The sequence below is a fragment of the Felis catus genome, chromosome F2 (assembly GCF_018350175.1).
Source record: "Felis catus isolate Fca126 chromosome F2, F.catus_Fca126_mat1.0, whole genome shotgun sequence".
Taxonomy (NCBI): domain Eukaryota; kingdom Metazoa; phylum Chordata; class Mammalia; order Carnivora; family Felidae; genus Felis; species Felis catus.
In genome coordinates, this window is record NC_058385.1 from 15,901,740 (window position 1) to 15,928,171 (window position 26,432).

Consider the following 26,432-nt stretch of genomic DNA (forward strand, 5'->3'; position numbering starts at 1 on the left):
CTTGCTTTTGACAGTGGCCGCATGAGGGGCTCTGGAGAGGACTCTGAAGTAGCCCTCCAACATGGTGGCAGACAGTATGCTATTATCAATTAGTGAAGCCTCCATAGATGTAGGAGGCCGAAATGGGGGTATTAATTCCACAAATTGCCCTCCCTGCCTTAGGCGAGATTTTTAAAGCGTAGTTATATTTATATATGCAATTAAATACGCAGGGGTAAGAAACAAATACATTTAACAATGCAAGACTACATAAGCAAAGCCAGCCCTAGCCTGGAATACATCGTGCCACATGTTCACTGCGTGACTGAAATTAGCTTTGCAGAGCTGCATAAATTAAATGCTTGCACCCAGAAAATTCAGGTCATTTTTTTCAATAGGGCATCTCCACAAGTGTGGGTTGTAGCTTAGGTACTCTAGAACCCCAGAGACTCTACATTTGAGCTTTACAATCAAGTGCTTAGATCATTTTAGCAAATATTCATAAATACTGGAGGAGTGTTACAATAGCCAAGGATGGCCTGGCTGGCTGTTTCCTTATAGCAGATTACACATTTCCATGTGCCAACTCTCTTCCTCCACCTATGGAGGAAGGGAAACCAAACTCCAAAGAGGAAGGCCACTTCTAGAGTGTGCAGTTATAGGTGGAGGCCAGTAAATAAATCCCCTTTCACTATGACAAACACATAAGCCAGAAACACAACCTCACTGTCATACTTCAGTTTCAAAAGCACAACATGGTATATTTCTGTGGCATTGCTTCAAAATGTATTACCTCATCAATTCATTTCTGAAAAAGTCAAAATAGTGGAGGCAGTCTATTTTGCCAACATTTTGAATCAAAGCTGTTTTGAGTTCTTCAGGCACCAGAAAGCAGCCTTACTTAATGAGCTGCATCCTCACCCAGCATTGGTGCAGTTTTTGGGTTCAGAACTGAACATAACCGATCTATTCATTTCTTCATTCATTTACCAAATACTAATTAAGAATGGGCTAGCTGTCAGATACTCTATTCAGCTTCTGGAGACACAAAAACAATCAGAACACAGCCCCTGGACTCAAAATCTAGGAGGAGAGGTAGATAAGCAAGCCATTAAGGGGCAGGCTACGTGTTGTGAGGGGAAAAGCTTAAGTTTCTGTAAGAACACATGGGAGGGAGGAGCCCTTAGCCCAGGCCCATGGGGACAGGGAGTCAGGAAAGGCTTTCTGGAGGAATGGAGATCTCTGCTGAACTCTGAAAGTCAAGAAATGGAACAATAGGACTTGACTTGTACCAGTACCACGTGTTCCCGGTGCGAAACACATAGGACACTCCAGGTCTCTGGAGAGTAGCAGGAACCACAAGAGGAGCATGACACACATGACATGACTCAGGGTAGGACAGCTATGGAGCAGGGACTGGGCCATGTCTTAATGGCCCAGTCGATTTTACTGCCAATTAACTTAAGGGCACACTGTGTTCTCTCCTCAAGAAACCTATTCTTAGGGCTGGGACATAAAGACTGTAGCATAAAGATGTAAAACTAGACTATCACAAGTTCTGGGGAGAGTATATGTTCCAAAGACCTCCCCCCTCCCACATTAGTTTGCTAGGGTGTCCATGATAAAGTATCACACATTTGGTGGCTTAAACAACGGAAATGTCTTATCTCACAGTTCTGAAGGCTAGAAACCCAAAATTGAGATGGTGGCAGGCATGGTCCCTTCTGAGGGCTGTGAGGGAGAATCTGTTCCATGCCTCTGCACTCACTTCTGGTGTTTGCCAACAATCCTTGGCATTCCTTATAGATGTTCTCCTTTGTCTCCACATGACTTTCTCTCTGTACGTGTCTCTTTCTCTTGGCTTGACATTCTTTTTATAAAGACACCAGTCATAGTGGATCAGGGGCCCACCCTACTCCACTATGACTTCATTTTAAGTAACCACATATGCAATAACCCTATTGCCAAATAAGGTCACAATCTGAGGTACTGGAGGTGAGAACACCCATATATGAATGGGGGGCGGGGTACAATTTGACTCCTAACACCCTCATTTAGGAGAATAAGGGAACTTCCTTTCTGCCTCTCTCCACAAAGTAGCATCAACAGTGACAATCCAGTGCCTACAAGTGTAAGGGATGGGGTCCAGACCTCAAAGCTGGGACCTCAGAGTTTCAGGGAACTATAGGGAAAAGGCCTGGATAAGGATAAAAATCTCTGTCTTTCAGCTTCAAGCCCCTAAGTAACCATTTTTTCCTCCTTGGCATTTTACCTGCCCTAGTCATGAGATCACAAAAAAACATCATGAGGCCCCTTGGAAGTGAGTAGCTTCTCAATGTATCCTGTACCCAGCAATGAGGTCAGGTAGCCCTCCTTCACCATGCAAAGCAGGCTCTTAGCTGTTGTCGGGTCAGGAGGCACAAGGCTGGCCTCTGGAAGCAGAACCTCCAGGCTATGTGAGGATGGGAAAGGAGGACAAAGGAGAAGGAAGAAGAGCGGAGGTCATCCCGTTGTGTCCTGTTTGCGATGCTGGAGCCCACGGCCGAATGTTATTTTAGAATTTGGTGAGTCACAGCGGCACAGCATTGCCTGCCTGCAGCCACCCTCCTACCAGTGGGGGAATTAGGCTAATTATGTCTCCAGGCAGGTATTCCCCTAGTTTTAGGGAAACATAGGCATAAGTATGAAAGTTGCTGTGGAAAGGAAACTGTGGGCCATGACAGGATGGCAGGTTAGTAATGAAGGACTACCCCAAAGGCCTGTGCTCCACAGAGCCCCTGCATGCCCACCTCTGAATGAGCTGTAGGAGCAGGACACAGGAGACCTCAGATGGGGTCACTTAGGAGGCTTGCATGTTACAGCATTGGCTCACCTAATCCCAACCTCCTTATTTAACAGATGGGGAAACTGAGGACTCAACACACAGAGACTTGACTGCAATCCCCCGGTAGGAGAATAACAATAAGGCCTATCACCAAACTTTCCATTCCAAGCTCTTTTCACAACATCATTCCACCTCAAACTGCTGGCCAGCCTGTGTTAGTTCACTATGGCTACCATAAAAAGCACCACAGACCACGTAGCTTAAATGCCCAGAACTTTATTTTCTCAAAATTCTGGACACCAAATGTCTGAAATTAAGGTGTCAGTGGAGTTGGTCCCTTCTGGGCCCACTCTCCAAGGCTTGTAGACAGCCTCTTCTCCCTCCGTCTTCACATGATCTTTCCTCTGTGCCTACCTATGACCAAATTTCCTCTTCTTATAAAGACACCTATCATACTGGATTAGGGCCCAATGCAATGACCTCACATTTTTATTATTAAAGTTAAAAAAAAATTAATGCTTCTTTATTTATTTTTGAGTGAGAGAGAGACAGAGCGTGAGCAGTGGGGAGGGGCAGAGAGAAGGAGACACAGAATCCGAAGCAGGCTCCAGGCTCTGAGCTATCAGCACAGAGCCAGAGGCGGGGCTCAAACCCACAAACCACAGGATCATGACTGAGCCAAAGTCAGACACTTAATTTAGACACTTAATTTGGCTCAAGACTGAGCCAAAGTCAGCCATCCAGGTGCCCCACGATGGCCGCATTTTAATTTAATTACCTTTTTAAGGTCCTGTCTCTGACAACAGTCATGTTCTGAGATACTGGGAGTTAGGGTCTCAACATATGAACTTGGAGGTGGACACAATTCAACTTGTAACCCTCCACCAGAGCCTTTCTCCCAGGAGTTCCCGCTCCATAACTAGCCCTGCTGGTGCCACATGACCCTGCCCCTGACAAAAGCTGACGGGACCAGGGCCACTGAGCTCCTGGTTCCATCTCCTAAATGTGTTTATTGTGACAGCTCTGCCAGTGGAGACAATGGGCTGGACTAATTCAGGCTCTTTGGGGCAGTCTGAGCTCAAGACATGGGGAGAAACAGAGCAAGATCCTAGTGAGGCAAAAGCAAAAGGAGCAGGCACAGAGAAGTAAGCCTACAAAATGGTGAGCTGTAGGGGAGAACCACATCTCCTGCCGCTGATAAAGAGAAAACAACAACAACAACAACAACTCTGGACACCAGAACCAGGCTGGACTCTAGATGAACTTCCAATAAATTGGTAAGGTCTCCAAGCTGTGCTTGAGTTTTGAAACTGCCGGCACATGATATTCCTTATTTCGAGGGGTAACGACATGAAAAGCAATCAACAAGTCAACATAACCAATACCTGAAACACCATGGTAAACCAAAAGAATCCTACCCTTTTTTTTCTTCTTTGCCTAGGAATGCATGTTACCTACAGATGAGAAAGGAAGAAAGCAAGCAAGCAAGCAAGCAAGCAAAAACAAAACCTTGAACATATGTTTTCTTTTTTCTCAGAGATTGTGGAAATCATCAAGGGTTGGAGCATAGCTGAAATGGTCCTTAAAACAAGAATAAATGCAAAGCAAGAGCCTGGGGCAACGGTTTACAATGGCCTCACAGTAGGGGACTACATTCTTTCTATTGGTGTCCTGAGTTGTGTATAAGATAAATCTGATTTCAAATGTAATGGAAAGAAGAAGGAACGGTGAATCCATTAAAACAAACCTACCAGGAATGTCCTCACAGTTACATTCCTCACTGCCCTTTTGAGAACATTTCAAGACCGAGAAATTTCAAGAGTCTTATGGCATTTATCTCATTTTTTCTCGGTCACCCCTTTACACAGCAGTTTGACCCTTTTCATGATAGGTTTTTAAGCACTTAAGATTCCACCCTTTGCTATTACATTGGAAAGAAGGATTTTTTTTTAACTTTTTAATATTTTTCCCTTTTGTTTATTTGTTTGTTTGTTTGTTTATTTATTTATTTATTTATTTATTTATTTATTTATTTATTTTTGAGAAAGAGAGCAGGGGGGAGCCAGAGAGAGACAGGGAGAAAGAATCTTAAGCAGGCTCCACGCTCAGTCTGATGTGGGGCTCAATCTCATGACCCTGAGATCATAACCTGAGCCGAAATCAAGAGTTGGATGCTTAACTGACTGAGTCACCCAGATGGCCCAATATATTTTTCCCTTTTAGATTAAGCTCCCTGTTTCTTTGGCTATATCTGTTATTCCACTCTAAACTTACTTCAATTTGTCTTTATCTTTCCAATAGCCACGATCCCCAAAACACTACAAGATTTCAGAGTCATTAGTTGCAAGCCCCCGTGGGGCAGAAATTAAGCTCCTGATTTTTGTTCTATTTTCCCACTGTGTCTGTGCAGCCCCCCTCACACAGGAGGCAGAAGACAAATGTTCCCTGACTCATCCTTTCATTCGGGCTGTTTCTCCCCCAGGACAGTGGGAGTGTTCACATACCTTGCAAGCAAAGACTAAGATTCGGGACCTCTCTTACCTTCTAAATAACAGTTAGTTACATCATATTTTTGTAATATTCCCCTGCTGACCTGAAGCCAATTTACTTCTCATGCCTGTGTTTCTCCATCAGCTCTGGAAAAAATCCAGATATGTAACATAAACTCTTCTCTGACCCTAAATTTGCTTGATTGCCAATGGAAGGATTGGAAGCTGGTCGGAAAAGGCATCTTAACCTTGGCACTATTTCCTCCAGCAACTTAGACATTCCTTTTTAAAATTAACAGTTTCTTGCCATAAGATGCCCAGAAGGTTTCAGTAGCAAAACCACGCTGACAATAGCTGCAGGGTTAGCTAAGCAAATACATACTGTATCTCCTATGGGAAACGGGTATGGGAAGGGGAAGAAGTCTGTGTGGATTTAAAAAAAAAAAAAAGGTGACTTTTTCTAATCATGCCTAACTATCCCTTTTTTGTAAAACAGTTGAGCTGTTAACTTCTATGCTAAGGCACGTATGCACTTTGGAAAGGTAATTTGAAAGCGAGTTGAGCCATGACAAATAGGGACAGCTGGCCTAATTGAATCATTTGATCTAAGACAGCTCAACTTGGTTATCCTCACTGCAGCCCACACTGATATTAGCGAGTGAATCATTAGCCATGAAATCATGTCGACTTTCCCGACTGCAGCGTTCTTGACATGACAGCGATCGCAGTCTGCCTTTCATTATAGCCCCAGTAAGTTCTTTCTTCTGTCAGGAAAACAACAAAGCAGCTTGGAAAACTTTTAGGCTCGGCTTCAGAAAGTCATTTGCTCCAACATGCCACATAGAGCATTTCAAAGAAAGACAGGGCGTGAGTTAGCTACAGGAGCAAGCTAGGTGCACCTAAGCAAGTTCAGCCAGGCTGGACGCCCTGAAGCCTCTCCAGCATCCATACCTGCAGGTAAAAGGCAAGAGCAGCTTTCTTTTGTAAGCACCAGTTTATGGTCACTTGGGAAAGTGGACTCTAAATGGAGTAATGATAAATACTATAACACTTGACCTACAGACATCCCTAATGGGAGTCTTCATGTAGAGAGGACATTCCTGTCATCTTTAATTTAGTTTTTGCAAAAGGAAGGAAAGGGGCGAGTCCCTCTTTTCACTCTATTTGTCAAAGGTGGTGAGGCATCTAAGAGAGCTCAAATGGAGGCACCAGTCCACTGAAATGTGGAACAAATCTTGGGTCTTCCCAGCACTCAAGCTGTATCTCTCTAACTTGCCCCCTCACAACTAGACTCCTTCTTAGGTCCTCCTCTCAAGACTGCACCTGAGGGTGCATTGGCCTCAATTCCCACTACAGACAGAGACTGAGACAAAGGCTTGTGAAAATCCAGAGGGGCGAGACAAAGGAGAGAAAGCCAACACAGGATGCATCAGCCTTTGCTTCGAGCAACTCTGCTTGATCCTCTGGAGCCTTCTGAGAGGTCAGTGAAAGGCACTTGAGAACTGCCTGCAAGGGGAGGAAAGGAGGAAGCACTTACTTGCTCCTGCTCCCTGTTGCAAAGATGACCCCACAGAAATTAACTCCTTGCATTCCCAGGTTACACACGTGTGAGCTATGAGCGCTTTCCTTGGCTGTCCCCCACGAAGCATCAGCAACATCCAGTACAGCCAACCAAAGCACCATCCAGCTGCAGCTCCACAAGCCTTGCAAAAGTCTGCCTAAAACTGGCCTATCAGCTTAAGAGGTGGGCCAATGAGACTTTGAAGAAACTGTATTGATAAGAATTATCAGAAACAGAAGTGTAGCTCAGACGCAGCTCATGGCAGGTAAAATGTGGACAAATTGATACATTCAAAGATCTACAAGCAGTGTCCGGATGGCTGAGTGGTCTAAGGCACCAGACTCAAAGATCTATCAAAAGTCTGAGTAAACAATGACATTTGCAGATAACTTTGATGCTGAAAATGACATTAGATTTAGAATGGAATACCAAGACCAAGAAACAACTGATATGGCTCACTTTTACAGCTGTCTAAACAGTAGGTGAATCCAAAAAGCAATGGCAGAAATTTTGTAAAATGAATATTGAGTTGGAAAGCACCCCACACTGTAGGTGTTCATGTACATGTAATGGGTACAATAATAAATCTGAATCACAAAATTTCAGAGACAGAAAGCAACTTGGAAATCATGTCCTCAAACCTTCTTTTATTACAGGAAAGAAAATCAAGCAACTTCAGCAGCAAATACACTGCTAGGTGGTGGCAGAGTAGATTCCTGAACTTAGACCTTGCTCCACTTGCCTGTGAACTTGGCCCTTGAGATCAGTTTCACCATCTCGTGGCACACCAAGAGTGACTGGACATCTAGAGTGGGCCATTTTGTAAACCCTACCCCCAAAATATTTTCATAGTAACTGTAACATGAAACAAAGATAACAGCCAGAAAAGAACTGAAGACAATTAAACAAATTTTAATGTACTACATAAACGTAATTTTGCCAGGAAAAAAAAAATTTTAATTTTAATTAAAATAGGGGCGCCTGGGTGGCGCAGTCGGTTAAGCGTCCAACTTCAGCCAGGTCACGATCTCACGGTCCGTGAGTTCGAGCCCCGCGTCAGGCTCTGGGCTGATGGCTCGGAGCCTGGAGCCTGTTTCCGATTCTGTGTCTCCCTCTCTCTCTGCCCCTCCCCCGTTCATGCTCTGTCTCTCTCTGTCCCAAAAATGAATAAACGTTAAAAAAAAAAATTAAAAAAAAATAAATAAAATAAATACAGTACAAAAAAAGGAAAAAAGCACAACTATTTATTCAATGGTTTTAAAAACATTTCTAATGTTTATTTATTTTTGAGAGACAGAGCGTGAGTGGCAGAGGGGCAGAGAGAGAGGGAGACACAGAATCTGAAGCAGGCACCAGGCTCTGAGCTGTCAGCACAGAGCCCGACATGGGGCTGCAACTCATGAACCATGAGATCATGACCTGAGCAGAAGTCAGATGCTTAACCGACTGAGCCACCCAGGTGCCCCTCAATGGTTTTTAAATATTCCTAACAGTTTTAACTTTGATCCATTGGCTACAGTTTCATATAATAATATTTTATGAAAATCACTGTTCAGTAGGTAATTTATAAATTTTAATGAAATTAAAATATCTGGGATGCCTGGCTGGCTCAGGCATAAGAGCATGTGTCTCTTGACCATAGGGTTGTGAGTTTGAGTTCCACGTTGGGTGTAGAGATTACAAAAAAAAATAATAATAAACTAAAAAAATAAATAAACAATATGTCTGTAAAAGGTACAATATAAGAATTATTAAACAGTGCCACTTATATAACTTTTTATTTTCTTGATTTTTTAAATAACCTTAAAGTAATTAATTTTAAAATATTTTAATTTAAAATGCATATTCGGATTCAGTTACATATTTCATGCAAGCTAAATTTGTCTTTATCAACAAAAACCTATGCTTGCCATTTGCACTCAGTTTTACTCTTTTAAATTATAAATACCAATAAAAACACCAAATTGTTTTTAGATGATAGAATTGAAGAAACGCAAGTTTTTTTCTATATCTTGACAATCACTTCACTATTATTTATTTCTAATCTACTGTTTAAACTCAGGAATATGTCAAATCCTGGGGACCCACATACCTTCTATACCCACAGCAAGCTGGGACAACTCTGAACCAAAGGAACATTTGCCTGAGATGAACACGTATATAGATGATTCCACATGTTTTGCAGTAAACTACATAACCAGAAATTCTTTAAAAAAAATTTTTTTAATGTTTCTTTATTATTGAAAGGCAGAGACAGAGCATGAGCATGGGAGGGGCAGAGAGAGGAGGAGACACAGAATCTGAAGCAGGCTTCAGGCTCCAAGCTGTCAGCACAGAGCCCGATGCGGGGCTTGAGCTCATAAACCCCGAGATCATGACCTGCCTGAGCCGAAGTCAGATGCTTAACGGACTGAGCCACCCAGGCGCCCCAGAATTCTTTAAATTAAGTTTCGTGTAGAATACTGCTTGTTAAAGGATAAGTAATAGCAATATACTAATTTAATTATTATTTAAATTCAACAGTAATCTCAACAATTGTTAGAACTCAGATCATAAGTTTTTTTTCAGAGAGTATTTTGTCACCGACATTTAGAATTGCTGGCAAATGATGACAATAAAAATACCAGCTTTTGGTCAGTTTTATAATTGTTCTTGAATCTGAACAGATGAGTCACCCCTTACTGTGTGCCCTGAATGACCACTCTGTATTGTGAGCGCAGTTTTTGCTCAATGTTCTTGACGAGAATGACAACAGGTTGGCTCTGGTTTAAGAGCACAGGATCCAGTCGAGTACACGCCAGGAGTCTGTTGTCAGGACAGCCCCTTTTTCCTCTCCTGCAGTCTCTCTTCTTTGTACCCATGTTCTGAGATCATGATAGAGCTTTATTTCCCTGTCATCCATTTCTGAGCTTTCACTTTAGCCACTTTTTCTATCAAAAAATTTCTTCCATAAAGGGTTTTGATCCTTCAGCATGTTCACAATGTAAAGACAAAGATAAAGAAGACAACCAGGACTTAAGACTTCAGTATTCAGGGCTTCTGGGTGGCTCAGTCGGCTAAGCGTTTGACTTCGGCTCAGGTCATCATCTTGCAGTTCGTGGGTTCGAGTCCCACACTGGGCTCTGTGTTGACAGATCGGAGCCTGGAGCCTGCTTCAGATTCTGTGTCTCCCTCTCTCTCTACCCCTCCCCCACTTGTGCTCTGTCTCTCTCTGTTTCTCAAAAATAAATAAATGTAGAAAAAAAAAAGACTTCAGCATATAAACCATGACTTTTTAAAAATCCCATGCATGCACACATGTGTAGAAACTACACTTCAATGTTCCAGAGCACTGCTCATGTTTAAAAATTAATTAGATTTAATCAGGTCAACTCAACCATGTCCATCAAGTAATGGACTAGGTGAGGCATAGCAAAATAATACTTTCTAATGATTAAAGTACCTGCGAATACATGAGGAATCCAAGAAACAGAGAGGATAAAAGATTCCCCTATAGTCACACAGCAACCAGTTGTAGACTCAGTTTCCTCATCCCCTGCTAGATCCTTTTCAACTTAAAAGCCATGTTCCCTACACACATTACCTACAATCCAGAGTGGGAAATACCATTGCAATACATGAAGCTATTCAGACGCGTAACAGTGTGTGGTCAAAGGCTACAGTGAGATCCCTGGAAATCTAGGGAGGTAAAACCTGGCTGGAGATATCTCAAGAAAGGGCCAGTAAAGAAGATGAGGCTTGAGTTGGCCTTAGAAGCTCTTCAAGTTGAAAGAACAGGGAAGAAGAATGGGTTGCTCCAATGGGTTGTCAGCAAAGACAGAGGAACTCCAGCATATGAGTGAACCATGGCCAGCAAGCAAGTCACCTCACCCCTTTGAGCCCATTTTATTCCATCTTAAATGAGGAAGGGGTGCAGTTATAATGGTATGGAAAAGTGTTATTCACCAGAATTCCTCATGAGATGAGCCTGTATTTATTAGAAAGAAATTCTTTGATAAGCAAGAACAGACTCACATATCAAAGACATTTCCATTAACTGCTATGTGTAAAATAAAAAGAATTTATGTATTTTTCCTTTTTCTTGAGAGAGAGAGAGAGAGAGAGAGAGAGAGACAGAGACAGAGACAGAGAGAGAGAAGGAACAGGGGAGGGGCAGAGAGGCAGGGAGACACAGAATCTGAAGCAGGCTCCAGGCTCTGAACTGTCAGCACAGAGCCCGATGCAGGTTCAAACCCACGAACTGTGAGATCATGAACTGAGCCAAAGTTGGATGCTTAACTGATTGTGCCACCCAGGCACCTCTGTATTTTTTTTTCCTGAAATGAAAAGGGTAGGAAAGTGAGAAGAAGAGAAAACAGGGAGAAGGTCAACACGATAGAATGTGGTTATGGCACATAATGTGACCGACCCCTTTCTAATGACCTCTCAAAAGCTCATCAAAGCATACCAAAAAATTATGAAGCGCTAAGTGTGATGGGGTTTCTTATAGAAAGTGGCAGGTGATAGAGTTCTGCCCAAGGGGTCATGGGTAGAAAAAGATGTAGCATCAAGGATGTGGGAGTCAATTGGCTTCTATGCTACACTCTGTGAGTCGTCCGTATTCACCATCTAGGGCTGCCATAACAAATTACCACAAACTGAGTAGCTAAAACCAACAGAAATTTATTCTTTCACAGTTTTGGGAGCTAGACGTACAAAATCAAGGTACTAGCAGGGCCATGCTGCTTCTGGTAAGAAGAATCTTTCTTGCCTCTTCCTGCTTCTGGTAATGACAATTAATTCTTGGCTTTCCCTGGCTTATAAATGCCTGATTCTAATCCCTGCCTCTGAAATCACATGGCCTGCTTTCCTGTGTGTCTCTAGAGGTCTCCAACTCTCTTTGCCCTTATAAGAACACCAGTCATTGAATTTAGGGCCCATTCTAATCCAGTATGACCTCATCTTAACTGCATCTTAACTGCAGCATTTCAGCTGAAAGACCCTATTTCCAAATAAGATCACATTTCCAGGTACCACGGTTAGAATTTCAAAGTATCATTTTGAAGGACACAGTCAACCCACAATAGACCCAGATATATCCCTGAATACTTTGTATGTGCTTTACTACGAGAAGCTCAAAATAGCTGTATAATTGGCTCATTAACTGAGCCTTCGGCTTCTCTTTGCTGGCCCAGAACAGTGGATCTGTGGAGAGCTGAAGGACAGATTTGATGGATCCTTACAATTTACCTATTCTGACAGTATTTAGAGAAGCATTAATTTCAGGTGATAGTTTTCAAGGAAGATTCATCTGTATGTGGGCACATAATGAATAGGCAAATAGTGCTTGGCCTTGCCTTAGAACTTTCCAGATATCTCTCTGGGCACATAGCATACAGGAAGGCTTTTCCACTCCGTTTCACTTCTTGCCTTTCTTTCTCCCATACCCACGTGGTTGAGGTCAGCTCATCCCAAGTATAGTTGGTACATTAGTATTAGTGCTATAAAATCATCCACCTCATTATTATACAATTATGAATGGATGGCAAAGTTGATCATAGTTTTATTTATCAGCTGTAATTATTACAGATCCTAATCAAAGCCTTTCATAAACTCCAAATTTAATATATTGTCTGGTGGCTTTAGGTCATATGCCTTTCTCCTTGGCCTTAAAATTCTTCCAATGTCCCTCTTCTGGCCTTGGGAGAGTCTGATGAATTTTAAATGGTCTTAGATGGCTTGTCTATTTTCCCACATTGCCTTCCACCACTATTACTAATACTCTTTACGTATCCACCACTCTTGTCCACTTCTATTTAAACCAGCCTAGATGCCCTTATTTGGCATTCCTTTGTACTCCTGTAATTTGGTGTTTCAGCCTGTGCCATTAACCTAATCACACACTCACATTAACTGGCCTGTCAACCTCTTGAGGGCCCTTGTTCTTCTCTGCATATTTTATAACATTTAGCACAGTGTCTAACATGTGGTAACTGCTCAAAAAGTCTGCGTATCATTAAACTGAAATTGGGAGGATTATTTTCCATCTTTTTAGGCCTGTGCTCTCCTGAATCTCAACATTCTAAAGGCAGTGAAGTTCACAAAAAAGACATACATTTTATGTCTGGCTTATTTAGATGCGTAAGTATAGCATCCTATTCATCTCAAAAGAAGAAAGTATGGGGGTGCGTCGGTGGCTCAATCGGTTAAGCATCCGACCCTTGATTTTGGCTCTGGTCATGATCTCATGGTTTGGTTCATGAGTTCGAGAACACTGCCAGAAGATGCTATGAACCTGAATTGACCAGAATCTTGATCTTGGACTCTCCAGCCTCCAGAACTGTAAGCATTAAATTTCTACTGAAACAGTAGAAAGCTAACCTGTGGTAATTTGTTAGAGCCAAATGGACTAAGATACAAGGAGAGCAATAAGGCTTCCAAACAAGCCCCTTTAAATGCCATGTCACTAATCAAAAGTTAGGAGTAATGGAATCCTTGGCAATGGGATCAGTTGCTTGCAAATTTGTGGTTTTGTTTCCATTTTCCAAAATGCAAATATCTCTCTGATTTTTCAGGGTTAATTGAACAATTTGGAAGAGAATATGCCCACCTTTTCAAAGACGTCCAATGTTTTCCCCCAAATATTTCCATTCTTTATTCTTCCCTGATTTACACATCATTTTCTCCTGAACAGAGAGCATGCTGTGTGCCAGCTGGACCTGGACTGCAGTAGGTTTGTTTCCAAAGAAGGTTCATGTCCAGAGCATTGATAAAAGACCAAAGAAATTTGACCAGAATTAGGTTTTTAAGGAATATTTGGAGTAAAACAGTCCAAATCTGGATTTTCATCATTATATTCTGGGAGGTGGAAAAATTGTTTTAAGGGTCAACTGCAACTATCCCATATCTACAAATTTGTTGCCACCTAGAATTTCTATACCTCACATCTTTACCTACTACAATTACAAGAGAGAGAGAGAGAGAGAGAGAGAGAGAGAGAAAGAAAGAGAGAAAGAAAGAGTTAATTTGCAATAATTTGTTTTAAATAAGACTGAGTAGTTCTAGTCAATCTTCACAGCATGTTATTATAAACATCACTAATGCTTTGTGATTAATAATGTAAGAATTTACCCTCAGTCAACAACACAAAATACTCCAGGCATTGTCAGTGAGTCACTTTTAAGTTATCTGCTACCCAGCTCCTATTAAAAATCCTGCTGTTAAAAGTTACATAAACAGGCAAACAAAAAATCATCTCAAGGTTACACAGCAGCTTACCTCCTCTTACTTTATCCTTCAACCTCTGTGAATTATATTTAAGTCGCTCATAGACTTGCTTTCCCTGAGCTGCAGTTTTACAAGAAGGGAAATCCATCCGTGCATCTGTTATGAAAATCATGCTGAGGTGAAGAACATTGTCTGTTGTCATGTGTCGCTTCTCTGCCTATACAGTAGTCCCTCCTTATCCATGGTTTTGCTTTCTGAGGTTTTAGTCTCTCGCGGTTAACCGCAGTCTGGAAGCAGATGGTCTTCCTGACATAACAGAAAGTCACAACAGCCTCACACGATGTCACAGTGCCTACCTAGATCATTTACCTCACTTCATCTCATCATGCAGGCATTTTATCATCTCACATCATCACAGGAAGAAGGTTGAGTACAGCACCATATAATATTTTAAGAGAGAGACCACATTCAAATAACTTTTATTATATCATATTGTTATAATTGTTCTGTTTTATTATTAGTTATTGCTGTTGATCTCTTACTCTGCCTAACTTAAAAATTAAACATTACTATAAGTATGAATGCATAGGAAAAAAAAACATAGAACAATATGTACTTTCTACAGTTTCAGGCATCCACTGGGAGGGTCTTAGACTGTATCCCCTGAGGCTCCTAAGTGGGGGCCACAGTATTCTCCCATTAGCGATTTGCTTCAGAATTCAAGGGAAAGAACAGCTTTGTTTCAGGTGAGGAAGTGGACTGGCCACTGTACTGCGAAGTCGAACTCCAGTGTTGATCTTTGTTGGCGGACAGCTTTTAAGCCTCTCCCATCTCCCTCTGTCCCTTGTGCCCATATTTGAACAAGCTGATAACAAAGCCCCTTCTTTGGTGCCTGTGGGAGATGCAGACCACCACAAGCACTCAGGAACCTTCACCCAGGCTCAACCCCTAACGATAAAAACTCAAGCCAGGCCCCTGCCCTCACTCACCAGCCATTTCAGTCTGCTTGAGAGGAGGCCCCTGCTCTCCACTACACCTCAGTGATGTAAGTAACAAATCATTTCAGACTCTCATGGATTGTATGTGGTGTCATCAGTCTCAACATCCCAAACAGATTTCAGGAGGGGGGGCGGGGGGGAGGGTCCCTCCTGCTTTGGCAGCATGACCATAACAACTACCCTCTTTCTGAAGTGAGAACTAGATAATATACATCTCCCTTTTGATCTTGACCAATATAAATACCAAGTAATTATGGCAGACTAGTGTGCTGTACATCTGTGGACCCCTCCAAGGCAGGCAGATGGGCATCTCATGGTTTGGACTTGACCTCCGAGACCCAGGTAGGAGCCCCATCTTTGTGCCTTCCTGGAACCCAATACAAGGGAGTATTTACCAGCCTGACTCTCCACTGGGCTGGAGACTCTGCAGGGCAGTTCTTTGCCCATGGTGTTCATCACAGTATTCCCAGCAGGTAGCACAGGGTAGGCACTGAGCAAATACCTGATCAATCAACGACTGAAAGAATGAAGTTTAGGTAGAGAAGCAATTTGCAAGAAAGCAGGGCAAACATTAGTAAGTGTCACAGGAAAAATAAAAATGCTTCTTCTGTGGCTTCAAAAATGAGAACTACCCAGCAGAAATCCTAACCTACAGCATTCTGCTACACTGAGCTGCAAGTGTGGCATCTAATTGCTCAGGCCCTACGCCATGACAGCCACCTGCATTGAAATACTAGCACAAATCACAATTTACTTCCCAAAAGTTAAACTTCATTAAATATTAGTTTAATTTAATGTTTTCCAGATTAATTTAAGATTAATTTATAGCCACACATTTGCACAGCCCAAGCAGTATCTCTCCTTTCTGTCATTTCTATCATCTTACAGACAGTAGGAAAAGGGAAAATGTATGGTTAAGAAGCGCCGTGATAGAGTAAGTAGGGGGAGATTTAATTAAACTATTACATATCTTTTCCTCGAATGTGGGGAAAAAAACATAAATTTGCCAGTGAGTACAGTAGTATGCATATCAGGAAGCCTGATAAACAAAAACTTTGCAGACAGGAAAAGTGGTTCTTACAAAATGACTTGGGCTCAAAATCTGACATTGTATTTAACCCTACGTTCTCTTCCTAAGTCTAAAATTGTATATTAATGCCAATTTATTCTTTGTAGAATTTGTTCGCAAAGAAAATTAAAAAAATTTGGTTCATTAATATTCAACATCTCTTTTTGTGCATGACTATCTTTTCCAGAATCATAGGATCTTAGTGCTCAAAAAAGCCCTGGGGAATATCTAGTCCTGTGGAGTTCATATCATTTTAACAGGTGTCCTTCACTTAAATGGCATCTTATATATGGAAATCATGGCTTAAAGAAGCTCAAAGCACAACTGCTTTGGTGAAATTGGGAGTGAGGAATCTGAACCTTCCCCAAGCCCCTTCATTCTTAGGAGCTGTCCCCGCCAAGTACTTCATCTTCAATTCCAGAGCTCTGCAAACAGTCTGAAATTCACTAATTTAATGCAACTTCCCCATTTTACAAATAAAAAAAAAAAAAACTGAAGCAGGCAGGGCCAAGACACTAGTCAAATTACACTGATAAGCTGTAGCAAAACCAAGTTAGACCCCCTCCTTCCCCTCCTCACTGCTCTTCCGGCTGCCTTCATGGCACTCAGAGCTCCTTGTCCTGGAAGATGTGGCAGCCAAACTCACCATGCAGGTCTGGGAGAGAGTCTAATGGTGGGTGGGGGAATGTCACAAAACAGGACTCTGTGAGCAGAATGGCTGAGCCCCTGTGTAATGAGACTGTGTGCCTGTGACTCTTAATCACTAAGATCTGCGGATGGTTTTAAGAAAAATCAAATCTTACAGAACTCTAAAAGTAAGTAAAAGTGCCCCTTCCTCCCACCCCACAGGTTCCACATCTCAGAGATAATCACTTTCCTCTTCACTGAACAGATGCAGAATTCTATTTCTAAACCGATCAATATTAGATCGAAAGATGAAGAATTTCATACTGATACTACATTCCATGTATGCTCCCTTCATAGACTTAGTTTTGCATTTTCAACATATTTTTTTAGTGATTTTCTCTTTTCTTTTTTTTTTAAATTTTATTTTAGAGAGGGTGAGAGAGCATGCACATGAACGGGGGAGGGGCAGGGAGAAAGACAGAGAGAGAGAGAGAGAGAGAGAGAGAGAGAGAGAAAGAGAGAGAATCCCAAGCAGGCTCCATGCTCTGCTTGGAGCCCAACACAGGGATCCCCCTCACTACCCTGGGATCACAACCAGAGCTGATATCTAGAGTCCAACGCTGAACCGACTGAGCCACCCAGGTGCCCCACATTGTCAAGGTTTTTAACATTTATTTCTGTAATGAATGTACATCCTCAGTGTTTCGTTGATTCTCACACATTTTCAGGGAAACGGGAGTTGTTCTGATTTTCGGTTGGTTGGTTTTCTTTTTTCCCTTCCTCTCTGGAAGCATTCAGAATGTTTTCTGTACCTTCTGTGTTCTCAAATTTTACAGCTTAGAGTCAATGGTAGAATATGTATGTATGTATGTATGTATGAATGTATTTTCATTTATCCTGCTCAGAATTCAACGTCACTTTTAACCAGCAAACTTATGTTTTTCTTGAGTTCAGTTGAAATGGTCTGCAATTATCTTAGGTATTAAGTCTCAATTTGGTGACATGGGCTTAGCACAAGTGACTCCATTTTGGATTTATTCTCTCTCTCTTTTTTTAAACTGTAATATAAAATATATTTAGTCTCCAGCCCCGTTCCCAGCACAAAGCTCCTAAAATCATTGGAATTTCCTAAGTGATTAAGAGTGATAAAAGTGTCATTTATCATTCATAACAAGCTGCTTTCAACCACACCTAAGATTATGTTAATGAGATGACTTTTGGAAAACCCCTCTGGATGGGGTCTGGTTGCCAGAAGAACAACAAAATTAGATGGTTGGAACTTGCAACCCCACATCCCCTCAAATCCCCTTACAACACCTCTGGGGAGGGGAGAAGAGATAGAGGTTGAATCAATCACCAATGGCCAATGAGTTCATCAATCATGCCTATGTAATGAAGCCTCCATAAAAACCCAAAAGGACAGAACTCAAAGAGGTAATAGTGAACAAGAATAAATGCACATTCTAGAAGGATGACTAAACTCCACAGGGACAAAAGCTTCTGTCTTCAGAACCTGACAGACCTTGCTCTATGTATCTCAACATCTGGTTGTTAGTGTCCTTGAACATCTTTTGTAATAAACCTGTAATCTAGTAAGTAAATTGTTTTTCTGAAGATCTGTGCAAATTGATCAAACCCAAGGAGGGGCTCAGGAGGAGGGTGGCAGTCTTATGGGAGTGACCCCTTATCCTGTGGGATCTAATGCCATCTCCAGGTAGACAGCGTCAAAATAAATTGTAAGACACTCATTTAGTGTCACAGAATTGCTTGCTGTGTGAAAACCCACATATCTGGTGTCACAGATGTTGTGAGAGTTCTGAGGGTGAGTGTAATAGTTGAGAATAGAAAATGGTTGTCTGGTAGCTCAGTTAGTAGAGTGTGTACTCTTAATTTCTGGGTCATGAGGTTAAGCCCTACATTTGGCATAGAGACTACAAACAAAACAAAATAAAATAAAATAAAATAAAATAAAATAAAATAAAATAAATAAAATTAAATTAATTAAAGAAATAAAATTAAATTAAAATTAAGTTAAATTAATAAAATTAATTAAATAAAATTAAAATAAAATAATAAAATAAAATAAAATAAAATAAAATAAAATAAAATAAAATAAAATAAAATAAAATAAAAAAGAGGACAAACACAGGAGCGTTTTCTTTTACACCTCAGTCATGATTTTTCTAATTATTCATCATGACCCTATTTGACAACAGTAATTTTAATTAAAAGTACAGTGATCCTCTGTTGTCTATTCATATTTACAGTGTCAAGATCTAGGTAGACTATTCAGAAAGACCACAACAACTGTGTAGGTTGGTTTTCCCAGCAGGCCCCTTCCCTGAATGGAAAGGCAAGTTGCAGAAGCATAAGTGGGTGACTATGGCCCAGAACGGCTTCCCTGAGATGTCTGCACAGGCACCCAAATGAGGACTTTAAGAGAACCTTAGAGTATTTCACTTGTAGGCAGAGCTGCCTTTTTTTTTTTTTTCCTAGCATCTGGTGTAGCTGCCGGAATTTGCCTCAAATCTGCTCTAATTCCATCTCAAGCCCCCTTCCTGACTTCCAGATTATTCTCAGATTATATAGTGTATTTATGGTATGTTACTTGTACTAACCATATACTCAGTAAATGTCACAAACTTAGGGTAATCCCATAGGCTCAGCGGTTTGAGAAATGAGTTCTTTCAGGAAGTACCCTGATGACGTCCCCATGCTTCACACTCCATTCCTGGTCTTACTTCTGAGTTTCACTCTTCCCTGGGATGTTCTTGTTGACTACAGCTCTTACCTCCAATAAACAGATTTTTCTTGATATTGTTTCTCAATCTGACCCCATCCATTTTTCATCTTACAGTATTTCCTCAAATGTTCTGGTCTGCTATCAGTTCCCTTTCCTTGGTTTTCAATACTGTCATGGTTTTGTTTGTTGGTTGGTTTATTTATTTATTTTAAGAGAGAGAGAGAGAGAGAGAGAGAGAGAGAGAGAGAGAGCGTGCGCATGAGTGAGGCAGGGGCAGAGAGAGAGAGGGAGGGAGAAAATCCCTAGCAGGCTCTGCATGGTCAGTGCAGAGCCGGACACAGGGCTCATGGGAGATCATGACCTGAGCCAAAATCAAGAGCCAGAGGCTGAACTGATTGAGCCACCCAGTTGCCCCATGACTTTATTTTTATTCATTATTTTTCAATGTCTTTTCAGTCAGGATATAGGAAAACAGGGGAAATGATGTCTATCAAACACCTGTGCATCTTGAACTATGTTCTAGTATTTTGAAAACTTCAACTGGAACACTGAAAGCTTCCACAGTTGAATGTAAAAATAACAAATGTGTCCACATACATGAAGCCATGTACCCAGTGACTTGCCAGCTCTAAGGACAGTGAGGCAGACCACCTACAAGCTATCATTAAGCAGGTCAACTCTGCTCACTCAGCCATTCCTCTACTTCCATACAAGTTTTCACATACATCCCCCTACATAAATAAGAAAACCTAGCAAAAAGAAGAAAAAGACCTAGAGTCTACAGTCCTGACCAAGGCTCACAAAGATCAATAAACAATCACAAGGGGAGTACAGATGCAGGGAAACTCAGTGATCATCTAGATCAATATCTTATGTTGGCCCACAGGCTACATGAAGCTCTAAGACTTGAAGCTATTCTCCCAAGGGTATCCAGTTACTAGTGATACACTTAGAACTTGAATCCTGATCTTTTTATATCTAGATTATGGCTTTCTACACCTCTGATTGTCTTCTCTTTGTTCCTCTTTTTTCCTTTATGTTTTATTTTTACTGAACAAAAAAGCATAACAGATACCCTCACCAATAAATGCCTCTCCTTCTATCCACCCCTCTTGCCACACACCCTTCTCCATTTAACATTCAACAATGGAATTCACTGTGTGTGTGATGTCTATGATGTCAGTCTTACTTTGCATATCAGAGGCACCAATATGACCCACTGACTACTGTTGGGGTGAATTCAATGAATATTCAGCATCTAAGGCACAGAAAGCGCTGTACTAAATGTTGCAGGAAATACTAGGATAAGTAGAAACTATTAAGAGAATAGAGAGATAAAGAAAAATGGCCCATTCTAGCGTATTCAATTCATTCAGAGGGCAGGTGGAAAAAGAGAAGTAGACATTGCAAGTGTCCAATGGTGTCTGGTGCTTCCCCCACTCCAGGCACTTCTCAGGGACCTTGCAGTTAGGTAGGTCCAGGTGACTCAATCTGGCCAATGGAGAGTATAAACAGCATGTGTCACTTCAAGAAGAAAAACACACAAATGATATTCCAGATTCCTTTTCCTGCTGTGGGAACTAAGGTAACCATGTTGTCCAATGGTGCATCTACAAGATGGGGGGAGTGTCTCTACGCCTGGGGCCCCAAGTGACTATGCAGAGACTCCTGACAACCCATATAGGACATGTAGCATGAACCAGAAATAAATGTTTGTCTTGCTAAGCCATTGTAATTTTTGTTACAGTAAAATTTGTTAGAGCAAAATCTAGTCCGTCTAGTGTCCTAATGAGAGGACCCAGTTAAAGAAACCAAGAAGGAGCAGTGAGCAAAATGAGAGGACAGCAAGGAAGAGAAAATCATGTGATCATGAAAATTAAAGAAGCCATGGGGAATTTGTCACTAATAAAACAACAAAAATTCAGTAAAACTTTTATCCTCATTGATAATCATTCTATCAACCCTTTGTTCTTTAATACAGCTTCACTCTGCTTCAATAATTTCCTTGGATCGAAAAAGCACATGCAAAAATACCTCACTGCAAAAGTATAAACCTGAAATGTGAAAAACAAATGTATATTACAATCAGACCAAAATATTTACATGATGTAAAACATTAAATAAATAAACCACTAGAATAATCCTATTGAACTAAGCAAATGGAATCCAATAGAACAGCTGTTAATATTATCTTCCTCCATAAAGAGAAACCTTGATGACTCATTTAGAGCTTCATAAATTGTATCTTTTCCCTGCTTGGTATAAATAGGGTTTTTCCATTTAGTATGTTGTTTGGTATATATTGCTAGACTTGATATGCATAACAACATAAGATCCTATCCATCCATTGTGTCTCCTACACCTGGAAACTCCCTGTCCATCCAAGTACCATGCACCTCAACTAGGCAAATTCACTCAAATAAGCTGGAAAAAATGCACACAGATTAATGGTAATCTACTTCCTCCTATTTATTTCTTCATAAACTCAATTCCAGCATAGCATACTTTTAAAATATGTATATATTATGCATTACAGAAGAATCCTAAGTGATTCTTAAAAAAATAAAGTGTCACCAAAACAATTTAAAACTTTTGTGTATTCCCCTGAAATTGCATCCTTCTCCTTTTGTGCGCCTAACCCCCTTGTCCTGATGACAATTCAGAACACCTCTGGCCTTGTTCTCCAGCACTGTAAACATTTCACTGGACCCCTCGAGTGAGCAGTCCTGGTTCAGACTTCCCAAGGAGCTTAACTGAGAGAACCCTTGTCCTAGTCGCAGATCTAGGCACCCTGTGAAGAAGAAAGGCAGGATTTGTCCACTGTCTTTCCCTTTACAACATAGGGGATATTGTAAAGGATAGAGAGCAGTAATATTTCTGAGCATCTTAGTCTGAAATTGGGCAAAAGAAAGGAGAAAAGAAAGACCCTTATGGCACGTCCACCGCACCGTCCTTACTAAAAGCACTAATAATTCTCAATTATCAAAGCATATATTATTTAGTTTAGAGCATGCAGACAGGCACCATGAGCACCTGACAAACTCAGCTCCCGACACAAAACCATGAGCAATGTTTACTACTTCTTAGTTTTCAGGAGAAATTAATCTTCACCAATGATCAGAGAAGCTGAAGGCAATACTAATAAGTGGAAGGTGAGATGTTACAGTTCTCAAGTTGAGGCTTCCACATACAGATCTTTAAAACCAAGTTCAAGCCCTTCATTTTAACCATGTACAGGCAAAGCAAGAACAGGATTCTCTGAGAAGGCTTGAACCAGATTAATGCAAACAGAATTGTACCACTCCCAACCTCCCATGTTTTCTTGGTAATGTGTGTAATAATCTAGTGAAAATCAATGAAATCAGAATTTCTTATATTTTGATGCCTGATACAACCATATTGGGGAAAAATTGGTATCACCTAGTAAATCTGAACTTGCATATACAACCCAGTAATTCTACACATAGGTATATACCCTAGTGTATAGCCTAAATACATATGCATAACTTTTTCACAACTATGAGCTATGTTACAGAAATGTTCGTGGAAGTATTGTTTGTGAGAGGAAAACCTGAAACTACTGAAGTCCACAAACAGGAAACTGGATAATTTTGGAATATTCATACCTGGATTACAATATACATAAATGAATAAGCCACAGGTATACATAGCAACATGGATGAATCTTATAAACTTACCCAAAAAGGGGCAGGTTACAAAGCAATACATAGAGCATAGTTCCGTTTTGCCTAACCTTGGCAAAATCAAACAATGCACTAAGTTTATATACAATCGTACAGAATAAAACTCGAAAGAGAATGATTCACACAGGATTCAGTATAATGGCTACTTTGGGAATGAGGAAAGAGAAGTATGTGATTTGGGAGGGGCAAATGATAGGCTTCAAAGAACCTAGTAATTTTCTATTAAGTTGGGTAGTGGGTAAACGGGTTATTAGTCCTTGAAGCACATATGTTACACATACTCCTTTGTATATAAAATAATTTCATATAAAAATTATTAAATTTAGTGTACATAAGAATTCATGTTTAAAACGTATTTTCACAGACCCAACACTCAGGGAATCTGTTTCAGTATGTTTAGGGAGCAAGGGGATACCTCAGGTTCAGCTTTTTAAAATAAACATCCAAGGTACAACTGGAAATGGTCCATGAGGTGTATGTACCACCCCGTGAAAAATACTAGATTAGTTTTCCAGAGTTACCAAGTTTTTTTTTTTTTAAGCTTATTTATTTTGAGAGAGGGAGAGCGTGCGTGAGCAGGGAGAGGAAGAAAAAGAGTCAGAGAGAGAATCCCAAGCAGGCTCCATCAGTGCAGAGCATGATGCAGGGCTTAATCTCACAAACTATGAGATCATGACCTGAGCCAAAATCTAGAGGTGGATGCTTAGCTGACTAAGCCACCCAGGCACCCCCTAAATTATTAAGTTTTTTTTTAACGTTTATTTATTTCTGAGAAACAGAGACAGAGCATGACCAGGGGAGGGGCAGAGAGAGAGGCAGACACAGAATCCAAAGCAGGCTCCAGTCTCCTAGCTATCAGCATGGAGAATGACATGGGGCTCGAACTCACGAACTGCGAGATCATGACCTGAGCCGAAGTCAGACACTTAGCCAACTGAGCCACCCAGGGACCTCCTAAGTTATCAAGTTTTATAACAAAGTTTACAGACTTTCTTTTTTAAGTGAAATCTTGTTTGAAAAAAACAAACACAAACAAACAAGCCAAAAAAAAACCCCAAAAAACAAAAACCAAAAACCCAGTTTGTAAAAAGGATCAAAATAGAGGGGTTCTGGTTAGAGTTGGGGAGGAGGCCCCAAGTCTTGTTCATTGGGCATTCCTTTCTCCCACTACAACTGCAGCCGTGAAGGCAGCTCTAGAAGTCCACAATTTCATGACCAATGGCAAAGAAACTCCCAATATCAATCCCATTCAATATATTTCAAAATAAAAAGAAGGAATTATGCAAGTTTGGCTGTGAGACAAAGGCAAGGTGAAAAACAAACCTTGGGAATATTTTAACCAGAATTTATAAAATGTGTATGCTCGTTTGGTTTGATTACACACACACAATTCACACAATCTGCATATGTGAAGGCACAATGTCTGGCACATAGTAGGTATGTGTACAGTTTAAATGGATCAATACCTTGATTCAATCCTGAACTTTGGATGAAATAGGAGTGAAAGCAAGAGACTTGTTATTCTGTGATTCTGACTTTTGGATGTAATTTACAACATAGTACTAGCCACAACTTCTTCCACTGGAATGCTTCCAGGCAACAAAAGTAATGGATTTGTTAAGTTACCCACAGCAAACCACAGCACCCCGAACACCTGCTGAAAGAAAGAGTTTCCTAGCTACAAATGTAGTTTGAACATGCTGTCTAGAACAGATCTACTCTGCACGAAACATGTAGCCAAAGTGAGAAAGGAATGGAATGGAATATTCAAATAGGAAAAAATAGGTGGGTGGCTACATATTGGTGTAAATGGAACATCATGTAGGGAAATGTGTTCTTTCTTTCTGAATTTACATTTTATACACAAATTGTATAATTAATACTTGGCCATAAGCAAAACTTCATGAAATGGCTTTGAGAACAATTTGTGAAATAGCGGCCACATACAGAGCCCCTCCCCACCAAGTATTGGTTAAGACTCATACACCATCTATAATGGCAAAAAGAACACAGAAGTTAGTATTCTAGGTGAAAACCTTTCTTATAAGCCCATTGGTTTCTGTTGATTCTCTTGGCCTTCATTCAAGAGAAGCTGGCATGGGCTGTTGCCTAGCAACAGCATGCAGTGCACTTTTCTACCAGCCCATGAAAACGCTGTCTCTGGACCTCATGCCATTTAGCACCGTGGTTTTGTAAATGATGACAATCTCTCAGGAACTTTTCTTTCCTCCCTTCAAATGAGTGCCTGAAGACTATTTTAATATTCATTCCTTCATTATAAACATTGCATTTGGCTTAACAAAGACCAGAAAATTAAGAAGGTACATCAATTGGCAACTCCCGTTTCTCTGACACTGACAGAGAAACCAGTAGGAACACATATCTTATTGAGAATTGCAATATATTTTCTTTGAATGAACTATAGACTGTTTAATACCATCCATACTAATATTTAATTAATGCCTCCTATGTGTTTTGGATATCATATCTCAACAACACAGACACTGTTCCTATTCTCATGGAACTTACTTGCCTATCCTTGAATCTCCCTAAAGGCTAAATGTTCACCCATAAGAACACATTCCAAATTCATGTGTATTCCAGCTAAAAAGGAGGTCCTACTTTTTTAAAACCAAGAAATATTTTCAAGCCTAATTCAGATAACTGAAACCCTAGTTGGTCAGGGCCAGCCGAATCCAAGTTAGGAACTCCAGAAAAATCAAGTCAGCAGACAGGAACCCTAGCTGTGTGAGGTACCGTGCCCCACAGAAATGGTAACAGGACTTTTGAGACTCATGTCACATGATCGAGATTCTTAAATCAAAAACAATGGATGAAAGTTTTCAAAGAAAGTATCTCTGAAAGGCCAAACACTAACTTACCAACAGCTAGGAGAGCATCAAAGGACCCATGTCCATCCTGTATCCCAGCATACAGGTTCAAGGTCACCTAGAAAATATAATGGAAGCTTCATTAAAAACATCCTGTAAGCCATTCAGTGAGAAATACTCTAAAATCCTTAACAGAGAGGACCAAGAAAGTATGACAATTCTTTGGGAACCCAAAAGAAATCTGGCTATGTAACTCTCCTTTGAAGACTCATATCACTTAGGAAGAAAATTCCTCCAATTTGAGGAAAAACAGAACAAAGCTACCAGCAAATATTTGGGAGTAGAAAATAAAAACAATATTAAGGAGTCACAATTATTCAGCAAAGCATGAGTTACTAAGA

General features: G+C 40.7%; 3 long non-coding RNA genes across 10 annotated transcripts in view; 2 read left to right on the forward strand and 1 right to left on the reverse strand.

The window, feature by feature from the left end:
- LOC109496017 overlaps positions 1–26,158 on the reverse strand; it is a 160,705-nt gene extending 134,547 nt beyond the window's left edge. For 6 of the 8 annotated variants that reach the window (XR_006592301.1, XR_006592297.1, XR_006592298.1 and 3 more), the window contains exon 1: positions 14,111–14,263. This is a non-coding gene — a long non-coding RNA (uncharacterized LOC109496017). Of the gene's footprint in view, positions 1–14,110; positions 14,444–26,082 lie in introns of those variants that run through there. The other 2 variants (XR_006592300.1, XR_006592299.1) reach the window with 2 other exon arrangements.
- On the forward strand, positions 4,965–7,791 carry LOC111558554. Its single transcript, XR_002739558.2, has 3 exons — positions 4,965–6,772; positions 6,889–7,036; positions 7,510–7,791. It is a non-coding gene; the product is annotated as an uncharacterized LOC111558554 (long non-coding RNA).
- On the forward strand, positions 17,246–21,445 carry LOC111558568. Its single transcript, XR_006592304.1, has 2 exons — positions 17,246–18,345; positions 21,244–21,445. It is a non-coding gene; the product is annotated as an uncharacterized LOC111558568 (long non-coding RNA).
- Positions 26,159–26,432: the final 274 nt, after the last annotated feature.